The 18,256-nt window shown below is 40.2% G+C and overlaps 1 protein-coding gene across 1 annotated transcript in view; it reads left to right on the forward strand.

The window, feature by feature from the left end:
* The window catches only part of TESMIN (testis expressed metallothionein like protein), an 84,309-nt gene that overhangs the window by 18,100 nt on the left and 47,953 nt on the right, over positions 1 to 18,256 (forward strand). The window contains exons 14-17 of the mRNA XM_056354518.1: positions 92 to 209; positions 12,404 to 12,532; positions 12,842 to 13,060; positions 14,346 to 14,462. The gene's annotated coding sequence lies outside the window, so the exon portion shown is untranslated. The remainder of the gene's footprint in view (positions 1 to 91; positions 210 to 12,403; positions 12,533 to 12,841; positions 13,061 to 14,345; positions 14,463 to 18,256) is intronic.

The raw sequence follows: 18,256 nt of genomic DNA on the forward strand, positions 1-18,256 counted from the left end.
AGCTGTTCTTGGGAATTAAATGTTTCCCTTTCAATGTACAGATATAAAAATTTGTAAAACATTCTGACTGGAGACCCCTTCTCTTTTTTAGACTACTTGGTCCATTTGAGAAGCTGACATATATGGACAGAACAAGAAAAGGGTAAATGTCAAAAGAGCCCCAAATTTAATAGAGAGCAGGATGCAGAGGAACATGAAAGCAAATGGAGGTATGACACACCTTTGAAAGAATGTCAGCTGGAGCAAAGTAGCAAGGTGTAAGAAATAGCTTCTAATTCTCAGTTTGTTTTGCATCAGTTTGAGGCTAGGGGAGGAAAAAAGAAAGATGAGAATTATATGGTGAATCAAAAGATGACTCTAAGCTACCAGTATTTATTCATTTCATATAGCTACGAAATGCTAATGTTAATACTGTTCTAGTGAATATTGGAAAAGATATTTTTAGTAGAGAGAGGGAAATATTTATATTATTTCATACAATGCTGCTAAATCTTCATTTGGAATATTGTGTACAGTTCTGGTCATCTGTGTTCAAGAAATATAACCTTAATTTGGAACAGATGCAGTTCTCAGAAAGGCTCCTGGGATGAATGAGAGAATGGAATGTCTTCAGATGGAGAGAACAAAGGAGTTTGTTTTAGTCTAGGCTAAAAGGAAATAAAATTCCTCTTTATTAAATAAATTCAGGGAATATATATCGAAGAGGGATAGAAGCTGTTAAAGTATACCTATCACTTAAATCTGGAATGGAAAGTAACTTTTCCTAGCCATTCAAAGAGTAAGGTTCTGAAATGTTCTTCCAGATAGGATAGTGTGAGCAAGGAACCTATTTAAAAATGGAACTTCAAAAATTACGTAAAGAAAACAGATTTCCTGGAGACATCAAGGTACAAGGTCTGTGGTACAAGGCTTTGGGTGCCTATATATTGTCATATTCAAGGGATTTTGAAAGGAAAGACAGTAGATTATACCATATTTTCCTTTCATGAATCTCATACTTCAGGGCTTTTGCTAGTCACCTATTGGTACCCAGAAAAATATTTCTTCTCCTTGATATTTCATTCTGAGAACCCCGAAGTACTGAACATCAACAGATGCTGAGGCAAAATGCAGGCAGTGTGTGTCTGTCTTCACAGAGATATTCAGTTGCCCTGTTTCAATGCTCAGGTGTGAAATGATCAAACACTACTTTGGGATCATGAAAGAATTTTCAACTACATGAAGTAGAGAATTTTTTTAGGATCCTCTATAAGCATCATCTATGGTTTTTAATGTTCTGCCAACTGAAAGATCTCCTTGATGTTGATGCTCTTAGTTTCCGATTCTTTCTGTAGCACAGTATTGTTTTGAATCTCTTGAGTCATGTGTGAAATATACAAGAAAGTGGTGGGAAGTGTTTGGGGCATGTGAAGTAGATGTTCTGTAGTCCCTTCTGAACTGGACACAGATGTTGCTTATCATCAACAAAGGACTGGGTTTGAAGATCCGACCCTGTGTGCCTAAATTCCATGTCAATGAAGTGCATGGTGCCTGAGCAAGAAGAACAGAAGAGCTCGGCTGATTGTAATGAAATCACCCTACAGTCTGCTTGTTGCCAGACAAGTCCATAATGACAAGTTAAATACAACGTCAAACCAAGAACTGAAATCAGTGAGGATCAGCAGGGTGTATAACCAGGCGCAGATATACCTAGGAAGTAGCTCAGCAGGGAGCAAGGCCTAAGCTTAAATGCAGCTCATGAGTGAAGGGGGGAGGTCCTCAACAAGGCTTCTTGCAGCTCCTTCTCACACAAGTCTGATCCAAGGCTACAGCTGCGCTGTATCAGAGCTGGCCTCCAGCCCAGGCAGCCAGACCCCTACAGGCAGAGGAAGAGGTTGCAGAATCTGTTGGTGCCTTGGGGTCCTGAGCGTAGGGTCAGAACAACAGGTTTACTGGGCTGCTCCAGGTTCTGTTCATTAGGCAGAGACCTGTAAAGCAGGTACCCCTTTTTCTCCCTCTTAGATAAACAGCTCGTCCCCATTTTACACTTTTACCATTGTTCCCAGTTCTATTAGGCTTTGGGGTTTGAGTTTTGTTTTTTTGTTTGAGGAGCAGAGAGGTGCATCCTTGTTTGGTAGTTTCAGCCTTTGTCAGTGACCCCAGTAAGTCAACACATGCCTTTTTCACTGTCTTTACAGTCTTCACCCAAAGGGAGTTCTGGGTACTGCCTTTTCAGTATTTTATATCTAGAAATTTCTCCTGTTAACTGTCATATTAATTTAGCCCCAGATTAAGTTTGGCCAGCTGATTTATTCCTTTCCATTGGGTTGGATTAACCCTGGCCAGGTCTGGCTTTCTGTATGCATACCTTAACAATTAATGAGTATTACTGAAAGTGATGAACTTTGTACTGACAAAAAATTATTATATATCCATTGCGTTCTGTTTTACTGCACTGATTGATAGTGGTAGCAGTCATTTCTTATTGGATGAGAAAACTCTACTGTCATCATTTAAACCCTGTGTTTAGGTGATTTTGGTTTACATTTTTCAGTTGCAGGGATAAAAAATAGAATAGAAAAAAAATTACTATACCTGAGGTAGTGACAGATCTCCGTATGTTCAGTGCTTTGGGCATGTTGGTATTTCTGCTTCTGGTGTAAAGCAATGGTAAGCCAGCTCATTTGGTAGAGCTACCTGTGATCAATTAACAGAGCACATAGGGAACTGTAGACAAATGGTCTTCATTCCAACTGATGCAGTATGGCAGCCTGCTGTGGCATACTTTACGTTGTTTACTCATTATAGTTCTTTTTTTTTTTTACAGTCATAGTCAATGCCCTGTTTACAGAAATTATGTAGTTTGTAGCTAAGGAACTAAAGGGGGACTTCAGAGGCCTGAGTTCATTCATATCTTAGCTCTGCTACATGCTTCCTGGCTGAGAGATTCACTGAATTTCCATGGTCGTGATTCAGGAAAATATTTGAGTGAATACTGCATAATAAAGTCATGCATGTTGTCAAAGACCTTTTTGTATTAGGACTCTTGGAAGTGGGATGACAGACACCTCCTTCTCCCCTGTTTTCCTTTAGTCTGCCAGTTATTTAGTGCTCAGTCCATAACCCATCCAAAGACTCTCCATTTACTTCAGCAAGCTCTGAGTCAGGCCTTTAGAAAGCATAAGGAGTATCAGACCCTGAGCAGGTACCTAATAGAACGGGCCTCTGATCCCAGCTGGGTCCTCGACTATAACATAAACTAAGAAATACTGCTAACATGCTTGGGGAAAGAAGAGGTATATGGTAAATTTGCAAAATCCAGTAGCCATCCTATAAGAATATCACAAATAATGCTTTCATAAATCTTCATTATAGTGTGGATATTTGGCATTCAGTATTACCCACTTCAGAGACCAAATATGACTCATTATTAAATTACTTCAATCTGTGCTGATGTAGAAGCACCCCTGACACGTCTCTTTGTGAGCCATTTCTTCAGAGTAATTGCATTAGTAATAGCCGATTACACAGCAATCTTATGTTCCTACGAAATTAAGGTAATTACTGTAGCTAGAAACACATCCCTCTGTATTCTATCCTAGCTAGAAAGCTGGTAAAAGGCAATGTAATGCCTCAATTCTTTGTAACAAGAGAAACATTAAGGTATAATTATATTATTGAACATAAGAAGAACATGGACTTGTTGGAGCAAGTCCAGAGGAGGCCATGAAGATGGTCAGAGGGCTGGAGCCCCGCTCTGTGAGGGCAGCTGGGAGAGCTGGGGCTGTTCAGCCTGGAGCGGAGAAGGCTCCGGGGAGACCTGACAGCCGCCTTCCAGCACCTAAAGGGGCCGACAGAAAAGCTGGAGAGGGGCTTTTTACAAGGGCAGGTAGCGACGGGACAAGGGGGATGGCTTTAAACTGAAAGAGGGCGGATTTACATCAGGTATTAGGAAGAAATTCTTCCCCATGAGGGCGGCAAGGTGCTGGCCCAGGCTGCCCAGAGCAGCTGTGGGTGCCCCATCCCTGGCAGTGCCCAAAGCCAGGCTGGACGGGGCTGGGGGCAACCTGGGCTGGTGGGAGGGGGCCCTGCCCGTGGCAGGGGGGTGTAACTGGGTGATCTTTAAGGTCCCTTCCAACCCAAACCATGCTATGATTCTGTATGGCATAGGAGAAGTTTTCATATCTGAAAAAAGGAGCATGGAAACAAAATCATAGTTTGAAGCTACAAATTCCTAGTCCATAAAGGGGAAAAAAAGGTCTTTTGCATTTAGATCCCTTAACAAGTATAGAGGAAATGTATTTGAAATAGGTGAATGAGATTGTGTTCTGTGTTTTGAAAGTAGTAGATGTTTGTCTTTGAAGTAGAATTATTATGCAGAAGGTGCACTTTTCTTTGAATTGAATTGTCTGGAGATGCTGGTATGGATTTATTTTTATACTGAAGTAAATAAGTATGCCTTTGTTCATATGGCAAACCTCCTGAATACCAGGGTCGGCTTCTAATTAGTCTGCATGCTATATAATTTGATTTGTGTTCAAATTTTCACCTTTCGTTGTGTCTTTGAGGGAAAACTGACATTTCGTTTTCTTTAATACAATGTTAGATGTTTAATAGAACAGCTGAGGAAGAACAGACAGGCTGTAATCTCAGCAAGTAGTTCAATACTAGATAGTCTAGAAGGGATACTGAAAAGCCAGTGTCTTCACAGGTATTATGGATTGTCAAAATTCATAGCCAGAGGGTGCTAATAGGTCATGTCAGAGTGGCAGTTAGTGTTTGAGTGTGGGCTGATGAAAATGTGTTGCATTAATGTGCCATGTTTGAATTGCTGAGTGCAAGCTGATGGCCCTGGAGGAGGAAAGAAATGTTCACTTGTGGTATATTTCTTGCAATAGATGATATATAAAACTGATAAGGATAATATGGTGCTCCAAATTGCTTTAATTACAAAGGCAAAACCCAGGAACTGAGTATGGATTGTTCAATTAACATAGCAGAGTATGAGAAAGTCAAGTGTCAGGTTAAGCTAAGTCCCTTTGATGCAAGGGCCTAAGTAAATGTTGTGTATAGCTTCCATTTGTTAACAATATTTATGGTGAGCAAAGCAGTTCCTTTAAAATGTCTAGAAATGAGAAATCTTATGGGATCAGAGTAACAACTTTAAAAATATCTATTTTGCAAGAAGAGAAATTAAGGAAGAAAATACTTATTTTTCTGCTACATACCAACAGGACTGAAGACAATGGAAAGCAACTTCAGTAGGAAGCTGTCCAAATTTGTATTTTTTTCACATTTTCATATGATTAATCCAGCCTCATTTCATTGCCTATCTTTTTTCTTGTGTCTTGTTAAGAAGCCTATTAAGATGTACATACTGTCAAAAGCAGTAACAGGCAGTCCTCAAAAGAGAGAGGAAAGTCCTGTCCTCCACCTGTTTTCTGTTAGATGTCAGTTGGTGTGCCAAACTAAGGAATGGATCCTCTGTAGTTTAAATAATCCCATGGAGTTAGAACTACTTACACTAGGAAAGAAGTACTAATATTGCTGGAGAAGTCTATATGGTTGTACTTCTTCAAGCATGGTCCTTTTATTCCAAGACATGAGTGTGACAAGATTTTACATCAGGGCCTTCACTGTTTTGTTTCAGTGGGCCCAATGCTGGGGTTCAGCAGCAAATCTAATGCAAACTAGATAGACTAGAAAAGCAAAAGTAGTTTTTAGTCTGTCTTCTTCTTCCTTTGAGTATGGACTCGCTGCTGTTGGCCTGCACTAGTTTTCTACCAGCATAGATTCGAAAGTGTGGAGAAGATATAACTTGCTGCAATTCCGTAAAGCCACTCTGGCACCTGGAATAACTGTGGAAGAATCATTTGCTACTCATCTTGCCTTTCACTGTTTCAATGAGAGAGGGGCAACTGAAATACAGCAATAATGACATCTCAGTGCTAGCCAAAGTTTATCCTATTTTGAAGAATAAACCTGTGACTGGTTAAATTCACCTCAGGCCTGTTGTGTATGCACCTCCAGAATATTTTGATTTCAAGTTGAACCCCTCCAAGATCATTCTAGTAATGTCTCAACCTACAATAAAACTTCTTGGGCAAGACTGACTTCAGAAATTAGATACCAGAGGGCATATAGGATTATAGCAATGACTCATGGCTCATCAATCACTCTTTTAAATTGTTCCTGAGATACTGCACCTAAATCTTTAAGGCAGGAGTAGGCCAGATGTACTCCACAACCTCTAGAGCAAATGCCACCTAAAAAATATCTGAAGACACTGAGTAGGTGTACCCTTCTCTGTTAAGTACCTTATTAATTCAAATGTCTTGTTTTCAAAGATACTTGTAGAGGGGCTGCCTACTCAGTGACATTCTGTTGTTAAACAGAAGCAAACTTCACGTTCCACAATCATTACTCACAAGCGCTTGTCTTTTTCCAGTTATTTAATCTAATAAGGTGATTGCATACCATGTAGGTTCCTCTAGTATCAGCAAAAAGTAAACCACCTATTTACTAGCTAGCCCTAAAAATCATCAGAACTGGAGTTTAAAACCCTGCAATAAGATGCATAGTTCAGTTTGCAGGTAGAAGGACAGGTCATTATGTTTGTTGATTTTTGAAAGCTTGAATACAAGCAGAAATATAAGATAAAAGGTATGTTTTAACCATGTGCCATCAAACTACCGCATGAATTAAGAAACCTGTAATCGTGCAAATACTGCTGGACAGTTTCTCTGTGAGAAACACATGTGAAATAAATGTGTACCTGAATAAAGTATTATGCCATAAACATAAAAAAAATTTTGCTAAAAGATATTATACATAATACAAATATGCTTAACAGAACTTTCTTATGGCTATTTCCTGATATAATTTATTGATTTGCATTACTTCATTTAGCACAGCTGTCATATCATAACCAATTTTATTAACATGCTTTGTTTTTCTGTGTAGTTTAAATATCTATTAATGTTTTTAACATCTTAGTCCAAATAAGTATAGATCTTCCTTGTTTATAGGAGAAGTTTTTTAATATAACTTACAACATCTTTTGAGGTATAGCATTGATTGTGGGCCCCAGCTTCTCAGTATGGCTTTACTCTGTGAGTTACAGAGAGAAAGTAGGTATTATTTCACCAGAAATGAACGCTTTCATATGATAATGACATTTTTAACACAATGTTTACCTTTGGAGCGCGCCTGGTTTCAACTATAACAAAACCCATGAAGATGGCACAGCCATAAAGCACAGCAATGTTAGTTTTCTGAAAGAAAAAAACAGTAATTATATTTTTTTCCTGATACACTTAGCACAAAGGAGCAGTGATATGATAAACAGCTGCATGCATACACTGTAGTCTTTACCATTCTGTCACATCTGCTGTTACTCCCATCTATCATCAAAATACCGTCAAAGATTTGCTTTCAGCTCTTTGCAAGTAAAAGTTTCAGGTAGCTGAAGATCATGAAATAATACAAATCTTGGTTCAGTTGATCGTGGTCCTTTCCAGGCATCTGTCTTATAGCCAACAATGTTTGCATGCAGATTAGTTTGTGAGAATTACGTATAAAGTATTCACTTTCTTTTGTGATTAAAGCTAGAAAATTATGTGTCAGGCTCTTTTATATCAGAGTAGTTAATGGTAGTTGGCCCCAGGAGATCTGGAAACAACCTGTACCTGAAAGAAAAAACCCACAACACAGAAGTTGACTAAATGTCAGGCATTCTTAGTAGGAGGTGCACACATGTAATCTTCATCATCAGTCCTGTCTTCTACAAAAACAAACAACAGACTATAAGAAGATTTTTTGAAAAAAGTCTCCTTTCTTAACTGACTCCATTTATTATGTGTGTGTTTTTCTGTCATGTTCTTATTTTCAGTTTCTGTAAGTTACGCAGTGTCATAGCGTTCATGTATCTGTAAAGAATTTATTTTACTTTCAAGTATTTTTCCATGCATTCATTGCAGCCATTATTTATGTTTATATTACTCCCTGGCTTGTTATATAAAAATACATTCTTAGGTCACTTTTTTAATATTCCTGTTTCAGGCCTTTAATAATTTCATTGCAAAAGCAATGACTGTATATATTTCAGTGACTATTATGATGGTAGAATTCATTAGGAAAGTAGCTTGTTCCTGTTAAAAGTGGCCCCACTGATCACATAGGATCAATAATGGTAACTGCACTGTTATTGTTATGATTTCTAGATTTAATAACAATGAGATGAAAAAAAAGCAAAACGTTATTTAACATCTTACTCTTACAGAACACTCCAAAATTAAAATGTGTTTCAACCACAGAAGAAAAGGTCCTTTTTTTGTACACACATATATGAAAATGAAGCTAAAATTTATAGCAAAATATTTCGTCCAGAGTAAAATACAACTAAGGGACAAGGAAGCTATAGTATCTCCAAGATTTCTGCTTTGCTGTTCAGTGTATTTAGAAGCACAGCCTGAAAGAATAAGATTTGTTTATGACTGCATGAACATCTTTTTTCTCCAGTTCTCCAGATGTTAAACACCATTGCCTATGCCTCATTTACAGGAAGGGCACTTTCTGACCTTACAAAGGGCTTCCCGATGGATGTAAGTTTCAATTCCCTCTTTTTAACTTTTTGTGGTACCAAAATTGTTTGAAGACCTGTTTTTATTATAAGAAGATATAATCTGGTTTTGTGTTCCTTTTTCAGAGTTGCAAGTTCCTGTTGTAGTTAAATGGAATTTAGGAAAGGTCAGAAAGATTAAAGGGAAGACAGGCCAATTTTTGGTCTAAATTTTGAGTTGCACACAGTATTGAAGTAACCCGTTCTGTGCCTTTGGGAAACCAATGCTGAGATAGAGCCCTAGGATCTCAGAAGCTGTGTTACCAAGCAGTAGCTCATCAACAATGAACTTAGAGATTCAGTGTGTTTGTGACTAGATACAGATAGAGAAACTAATGAAGTCTCCATGTGCTTGGTATTTAGGCATTTCTCTGCTCAGCACTGTCTTTTGCCTGTATTGGATCCCATTGTTCAGGACAATGAAGGAGAGAGAGAGATGAGGTAAGCAGATTCAGCAAGTAGAGTTCACTGCAGCTGCAAGCAGAGGGGTGCCAACCCAGAAACTTCAATAGCACCTGTGCCCCTACTCTGCGGCTGAGTCAGTGGCTTTTGTGTCCACATGACCTGGATAGAACTCAGTGAACTGCCCCAGAGTTTGTGTTTAGCAACCAACAGGTTTCTTGAACTTCCACATAGAGACTCTTGAAATGTGGACTTGAGCTAGCTGTCTGTTCCTTTTCTTTTGCTGGCTCTCTCATCCGTTCTCCAGGTCCAGAAATTACGGGCGGATATATCCCTATGCAGCAGAAAGACGGTTTAAATATAATTTCTTGTGAGGCAGGGGAGTGTTATTTTCAAATCTGTATCTGTTCAAAGACTAAATGTATCGATACATGTGTTCTTTCATTCTCAAACTGGTAGTATTTTAGCAAATTACAGCTGATGTTAATTTTGTGTTCCAGTAATTATAGTGCTTTTTAGCTTTAACCAAATCATTTTCTTTATTACATGTGCTCAATTATAGTCTCAGAGTTATTATCCACTGTGTGATAAATAACTTACTGAAACTGTTCCAAGACGAATGTGTAGAGTTGTACAACAAATGTACAACTATTTACTGCTTCAAACCAATGATTTAATTTGAAAATATCTGATTGCTTTATGGCTTCACCTCTTACCTTAAAATTTTAAAGTTATGTAGATTAAGGTGTTTTCTTTGCAACTACAAGTACTACCTTAAACATACGCAAATTGCTGAACTTAAATCAGAGTTGCTTTTATATTTCATGCAAAACTTTGACTCTTGTATTCTCAGGGCAGCAATTCTGAGTCATCCATCTTGCACGCAAGATGTGTTTTACAATGGCTAGTTGCAGGTACTTATGGAAAACTGTGCAAGGAAAAAACCCCAACAAGTATGGAACTTTCAACTTATCCCTTCAAACAAAGAGTAAACACTTGAAGTACCATTGAACCCCCACTGGAGGGAAGGGATGCCATCCAGAGGGACCTTGACAGGCTTGAGAGGTGGGCCTGAGCAAACGTCGTGAAATTCAACAAGGCCAAGTGCAAGGTCCTGCACCTGGGATGGGGCAGCCCCTGGTATCCATACAAACTAGGCAGAGTATGGATGGAGAGCAGCCTGAGGAGAAGGACTTGGGGGTGCTGGTGGATGAGAAGCTCAACAGGGCTCAGCAACGTGCGCTCACAGCCCAGGAAGCCAACCGTGCCCTGGGCTGCGTCACCAGCAGCGTGGGCAGCAGGGCGAGGGGGGGATGCTGCCCCTCCACTCCCATAAGACATCCCCCCCCCCCCCCCCACCCCCGCAGTGCTGCGTCCAGCTCTGGGCTCCCCCCAGCACAAGGAGGACATGGAACTGCTGGAGCAAGTCCAGAGGGGCCACAGAGATGGGCAGAGGCTGGAGCCCCGCTCTGTGAGGGCAGCTGGGAGAGCTGGGGCTGTTCAGTCTGGAGCAGAGAAGGCTCTGGGGAGACCTTACTGCAGCCTCCTGGTACCTAAAGGGGCCAACAGGAAAGATATGACCCCATGGGGGACCCTTGCTGAGCAGTCCATTCCTGAAGGAATGCCTCCTTGGCATGGGGAGCTTGGGCTCCCCCACTTGACACGGAGGAACCCCCATGCTGAAGAGTATGAGGAGGAAGGAGGTGCAGAGGCAAAGCATTACGAGCTGTCCACAACCCCCACTCCCCACCCCTGCACTGCTGTTGGGGGGAGGAGGCAGAAGAGCTGAGAGTGAAGTAGGACCTGGGAAGAAGGGAGGGGTGGGTGAAGGGGATTTTAGATTTATTCGTATTTCTCATTATCCTACTCTGATTGGTTGGCAATAAGTTAATTTCTCTAAGCCAAGTCTGTTTTACCTGTGATGATAACGGGGGAGTGGTGTCCCTATCCTTATCGACCCACAAGCTTTTCATCCTGTTTTTCTCTTCCAGCCTTATGAGAAGGGGAAAGGATAGAGCAACTTGGTGGGCACCTGGCAGCCAGCCAAGGTCAACCCACCACAGTGTGGTACTGCAGAAAGCCCCCTCTCCCTGAGCAAGAGTTTTTGAATAAGTATCCTGTCATATCACTGCTCCTTTTATCTTCCTATGCATGTTTTAAACAAGTTTTCCACTCACCTCCTCACGCGGTTCAGGACAGAATAAATACACTGCTGTTACAAACAGTCCAAAACCTCTTTTTTTCCCCCATCTTTTTCTAAACAAACTGTAGCAATCTGTAACAATTTGCCCAAGCAAGCTCCCTTAATATCATTTTAGTCAAAGCTTTGATAATTTATTAAAAATTGAATCCTATTCACATCCATGCACCCCACACACTAATAGTAGCCTAATTGTTAAAGGAAATTGGCAGGATTTTCCCCGGTATCCACTCATAAATTCTTTTCTGCCTTGTTCAGGTTAGTCCTCTTTTGATACTCTTAATGCTGGATTGAAAGGATTTTGATTATCTTTCTATGATGAATCCAAAAAGGAACATCAGATGAGTTATGACAAAGGAAGATGTAACTTTTTAGGTTGGTTTCTGTGAACTAGCTACTTCAGAACATCTGTACTGTGATGACAATTGAGGGACTATATAAAAACTCTAATAGCATAATGTAACACAATAACAAATGTATTCACTGTGCAGAAGAAAGGCACAGCTTTTGCCTATGCAGCATATGCTTTTATAAAGAAAGAGCTGAGGGCACCCACATCCCCTTTGGTGTCTGTCAGAAATGTCACGTCTGGACTGAACTCTGCAGAGCTGTTGTTTGATTTAACCTTTCCCAGGTAACCTATCCTGAGTATGTATAGCCATAGTGAGGAATAATATGTAGGCAGCTCTATCCATCTAGATTCTGCGTTCATCTGTGTACAGCACTGCTTCCTGGGGCATGCTCATTCTACTTCGTGCTGCTTAGCACACTGAACCCCTCGGGCTGAGCAGCAGGGCCAATTCACCTGTGAGGAGCAGGTGTCTCTGCACAGCACTTCACTGTATAGTGCAGACAAACTGGAGTACAACAGGAGGTCAAGATGCTTTCAGAGTGTCAGGGTTCAAAGCGCACACCCCTTACCCTGTGGATTTGGCTGTTTGGGCTGAAAGCAGCCTAAATGTGGGGCAGGTACTCTTTGCTCTGTAGTAGCTTTTCAGCTGAGGCTCTCATGCATCATCTTTGCGTAATCTCTGTTCGAGCCATTCCTATGCCTGGCTGATACAGGCCCTGATTTTGACACATGATCCTGACTTCCTGGCTTGATCTCAGACCTGCTTCATTGCTCTGAGCTTGCCTGGCAGTGTGGACTGTTGGCTGAACCTGGTTGCCTTCACTGTACCTTCCCTGCCTTTCTTGCTCAGGTACTGCGGGACTGTGCTGTTTTCAGTGTGGACACTGCTGCTGCCTGCTGCCTCATCACCCTCAGCTCCCAGCTGGATTCCCCTGAGGCTTGGCCTGCCCTTGCTTCTCCATCACAGAGCTGTTGGAAAGTGAGTAATTTTGCAACATGACAAGATTTTACTTACCCCAACAGTGTCTCCATACACTAGGAAAAAATCCATCTTATTAACAAGCACCTGATACTTTGCTGTGTAGGAAAGGGTTTATATAAACTGGTTAACAGTGATAGCAAAGAACTGAATGTGGTGGGCCCATTTCTACCATCCCCGAAAGCAAACCCTTTAACCTTGCTGTGCAATTCTGCATGCTCATTGCCCATGTCTGACTTGGCCTTGGCCTATCTAAAAGCCGTTTTATTCTTTATTCTAAAAGCTGTTTTATTGTTTATTTTTTTACAGTGCGTTACTCTGAATACTTGATATTACATATCCTGGGATCTGTGAGAAATGATGGGTTCTTGTACATGCTGCAATGGCTCTGGTGAGAATGAGGGGAGGTTGTTCTGAGAATCAGTCATGAAGTCTAAATCCAAGTGTTGGGCACCCCATAGGTAATCTAGTTTCTCCCTGTTCACCTGCATGAAGGCTACTGCATCGTTACCTCTTTTACAGAGAGGGGTACGGTAAACCTTAGAATGGTTCCAACTAAGATCGTTAAATGGGTCAGTGAGGTCAGGAGAAGGGAAACAATGAAGTTACAGAATGATGATTAAATCTTAAAAGAGAAAAATATGATTGAAGATAAAAAAATATATGTGAACTCTTTTTAAGGAGAGGAGGGGAAAATACCAGAAAGTCTTCTGGAAATGTGGACTAGGCGTTCTCCTGTTTTACACTGAAGTGGGAATCTCTTGGTACCAAGACAAAAGGAAATTGCTGTGGAGCAAGGTAGTATGATTTTTTTTTCCACTGACCTGCTACCTTCTGAAGAGATGACAAGCATCAAAATCACATCATTACATAGTCTGTTTCTTCAGACTGAACTCCTGCATGAATAGGGAGTGATTTATGACTTGAGTCCTTATGGTGAACAGTGCATGAAGAGCACTCATTAACCATGAATTAGATAGCTAGAAGACGAGTGAACTATTGTTCACATGATTCAATCATCTAATTATCACAGACAATTGATGCAATCATTCTACTTCACTTGGTCAAGGACAAAAGGCCTGATTCTGATACTTTTAGTGGGGCTCATCTCTAATTGTGCAAATAGTGCCTTGACTTTACAGGGATGATTTCCAAGTCTGGACTCAGAAGTGATGAATGATTCACTCTGATAAAATTTAAATTCATTATTTTCCATTTTTCACACAGAACAGCCCATGTAGAACACTGTAGGCTGCAAAATCTGCCATGGATAGCGGTTTTTGAGTGGAATGGGAGAATTACAGATCCAAATTCCCACATGGTTGTCTCCATTGATCTGAAATAAATTTTAAATTGCAATACTGTTTTTTCAAGTATCAGTTTATGGTCAGTAAACCTAGTAATAAAAGTGTTTCCCTGCAGAATAATTGCTGAGCTGCATGATTGGAATTGAAGTGTCATTTTATGTGTTTCATAGCCTTTATTCTGCATAAATATAACACGCCTCCATCTTCTGGAAATTCCCACACAGCTTTAACACCAATGTGTTCTTTGGAGTCCATAGACACACACAATTTTTTAAAAACATGTTTCTGCTGATTTATCTGAATGATCAGACAATTGACTTATTCCCAGGACTGATACAGTCTCCAAATCCAAGTATGCATATTTCAAGCTCTCTAAATTAATACATTTGTCTTAAAATAATATATATATTGGAATATTTTCTAGTGCTCTTGAGCACTGAAAGTATGCTTTTTTTTTTCTTGTGACCACTAAGATTACAAAGATTTTGCATTATTTATTATTACAGGATGAAATTCTCACACTGTCATATGACTTCAGTACCCAGAACTTTAAACAGCATGCTAGAAACAACAAAACTAATGATAGCATCCCAAAGATTTGGAAAAACTGGTGTCCCCTCAAGGTATGGCGATACAGTTCCAAAGACTGACTATATTTTTGGAATGAAATGTCTATGCAGGCTTTGCTTTCCTTTGCAGTTTCACTTGGCGGGTGACATAAGCAGCAGCCTTGAATCAAAGGCTGCTACTTAATATTGCCTTGCTAGGATAGGTAAATATAGCGACATAAAACTGATGGGTTTCTTTTCTCTCAGGTGAGAGAAAGTAACTCTGTGTTTATGATCTCACTCAATGACGAGTCATTAATTTTTCTTTTCTTTGGATGAAAGTTGCACTAAGCAACTAGGATGAAATCTCATAGTCAGGATTTGCTTTAGATAGTTCTTTTCTTACATATAACAAATCACAGTATATAAACCTGTCTGTCTCTTTTACCAGTATCTCTGATTGTGATTGACTTAATTAGCTCTTGATGAATTTCTGATTGTCATTCCCTCCACTCTTCTACCACAGTTTTGGGGGTCAGTATCCTTCTGTGATTTGAAGTACAGAAAAATTACTCTTCAGAAGCCTTTCCCTCCTTTAGCTCCATCAGGTTTTTGTACAACCAGTGTCTGATATCGTGTATTTCAGGTTTGAGGCCTCTAAAAGTGAGAGTGTACTTGTTCCAGGTCAGGTAACTCAGAGTCACCAGTATGTCTTTAAGGCATTAGGCTGTCGTGAGTAAGCAGGCAGGATGATCTTTATCTCTTGGCTCTGTTTGGTTATGACCTGTGTGCTGTCTGAATGCTACAGTCACATCATGTCTTAATCACTAAATTAGAGGATTTATGAAGCCTTGAGACACAGCCAGAAAAGGTCAGACCAAAACACAAAAGCTAAAGCCTGGCATCTTTGCCTTATAGTTTCCTGGCACTGACTGCAATCATGCAGCTTCCAGATTCATAAATGAGACCTGCAGGATCACCTGTTAAAATGAGCGAGGACCTCTTGATCCCTGCTTCTTCTTTGGACTCTGTGCTGAGATTGCCTTTTCTGAGACCTGTACCTATAACAGTAGTGACTATGATTCTTCACATTCAATGAGTAGTCCTAACTTTCTTTGCAGACATCAAACAGCCCACTGCAATCAGTGGGGTACTAGAGAAAGGGTTGTTAAGAAAGATCTCTAAGTCAAACAGTAGTTTGTGCTTCTGGCTAGTGGGTAGATTTAGGTCTAGGTTTGCACTTAAGAGATCAACGATCCATAGCTTGAATGAAATTTCAGGTGGCATGTTTTCTGCTTATTTTCACTAGTTATGTAAGTTAATGGTACAGTGGCCCATGTTATTTCTCTGTCTTTGTTTTCAAAGCTCATAATTTCTTTTTAAGTACAGTTACCTACCATACTGAAAGTGATGTTCATGCTGTGTGATTACAAGTGTCATGTTACTGTTATTCGTAACTAATTTTTTTGAGAAAGCATTTAAAGGCACTTTTAGAGACCAAACTCTTTCATCCCTCCTTTTTCCTCGATAATGTGTCAAACCCACTTTCTGCAGATAGGAAAATAATGCTAGATTCAGCTGGGACAGAGCTGTAGTGTGTCTGTCTGCAGCAGTATCACATCTATCCTGTCTCCTTATTTCATCATGCGTCAGTCCTGCTCTGGAACTCCTAACACCCCAGAGCAATACAGGCCAGGTCTGTCCACACTGGGATATCCTCTCTTGCAGACATCCCTGGTTTTCATATCTTCAAAACCACCTTGTTTTATATAGCTCTGTATGCTCTGAGCATTGATATAGTAATTCCCTTTTGAAACCTATCCGCAACCCCAAATCTTCTTGCAGATCAGTGGTTACCAGAGAGCAGTGCGTGCAGACTGGGTCCCTGAAACAAGCCTTTTACTGCAAACACTCAGCTGTGAACCTTGGTCAGTATCTGTGGTGTCAGTCCACGAAAGCAAGTCTGGCAATCCTTAGTATGGAGAACAGTAAGCCACAGAATCCAGAGAACAAGTGCCAAGGGTCTGACTGTCATAAAAATGTTGCCTAAATGCAGAGGTGCTCTGTCTGATCCCAGTCACCAGCCCCACATTCAGCTGCCGATAGACTGCCCTGTTCAGATGCAGCCTGGGGTTGTTGGCTGCACTCACGACGTTTTCAGAGAGAGGGGAACCCCAGAGCAGTTCAGGTGAGCTAGCACAGTAGCTTATGGGATGCTGTTTGGCTCTGAATAAGATTTGGTTGCAAGTAGCTAAGTAATGAGAAACACAGGGGTAGAAAGCAGATGCATGTTTTCCCTTTCCTTCCCAGACCATGCTCACTTACCACTTTGGAGGCTTGTGACTGTTCTCTGCCATGTACTACACTTTTTTTTGTTGTTGTTTTAATGAAATACAAATGCATTTTCAGTATTGGAATGTCTCTGTTGAAATCTTGTTTCAGCACGGTCCTGGAAATTGTACATTCCTGAGCAGTTATTTCTTCCCTTGTAGCATCTGTGACAGTGACCCCCGAAGTTCCACATATAAGATTTTACGTTGACCTTGCAAAGGAGCCCACCTCTAAATGGGCAGTTGCCTCCAAAGTGATATTGGCATTTACAGCTCCAAGCTGTTGCAACTATCTCGACATTAATAATGATCACAGTCACTTAGTGTGACACTTGTCAGATCCAGAAAAGGAATAATTTTTATTTTCTCTGTGTGATTCCTTTTTCTGTATTTAAGCTGGTGCTCTGACTAGCAAGATAGTGTAGCTCCCTCAGATAACTAAGATAAAGGAAATATTCTTATGCAGTCATTTGATGACAGATTTACAGGAAAACTTCTTTGCAATGTGAAATTTGCACTAATGGAAAGACATACTTTGGAAGCTGTCCTATTACTTCTTGACAAGATTGATTTCCAAAGAGAGGACTGTACTGTAATCTTCCCTATTCATAGTGTAAAACTCATGAGTGTTTTTTCCCCGTTACCTCTCACTAAAACGTTGGTAAAGCATCCAGACAACCACTCCACAAGACTCTTGTGTGTTTTATTACCTGGCTTTACTCCAATGATGTTCTTGATTTTTGTCATGCTAATACAAGGACATTTTTTAAATAACATTTTACTGTATGTATCATTTAGCCACTGCATTTCTCTCTTTTAGCCAGCACACAGTGTTTTATTAGTTGTTTTCGCTTCCTCATTTCTGAAGGCTCTACTTTTTGTTGTAATTGTGAGTCTAGGTAAATCAGACATTTGTATGGATTTAAATTTGTTAAATGTACTCGTGCTTTTTCTTTCATATAGAGCACTATTACCACCTTGTGGCCATTTAGGCTGTCTATCATTACGCTCAGAAGAATAGGACTTGCGTATACAGCAGTCTTCTAAATGGGCAGCCTTCTCTGCTTTATGGTGTCCTTTGCTTTCACCTGGATGCACAAGAATTAAAGAACTGAAGCATTAAGAACAAACAACCCTAATATGTTCTGCATATTATTTTAAAATCAAAACCATTTCTTTAACAGAAAAAATAGCTATAAACCTTGATCCTGCAAATACTTGAATCTTTTCTTCTGGAAACCCTTACCATGTTTCCCTCAAAGCTTAGCAAGTTGTGGGTAGTTTACCTTCAGGAAAAGAATCCGAAAGGGTTGTAAGAGAGGGTGTAGTGTCTCTGTCTTGAAACATACTGGTTTAATAACAGCAAAAGGATAAATTATTCCCGTGTCCATGGTCAATAGAGTAAGTGCTTGGCAGAAAAGGCAGAAAGAAATTTTCAATTCTCTATCAGGAAATGCTTTCTAACAGTAGAGGACAGTGAAGTGCTCACTGACTAGTTGGTTGGAGGGATCATGGAGACCTGGAGGTCTTAAACACAAG

This window comes from Falco biarmicus, chromosome 10 (assembly GCF_023638135.1).
Source record: "Falco biarmicus isolate bFalBia1 chromosome 10, bFalBia1.pri, whole genome shotgun sequence".
Classification (NCBI taxonomy): Eukaryota; Metazoa; Chordata; class Aves; order Falconiformes; family Falconidae; genus Falco; species Falco biarmicus.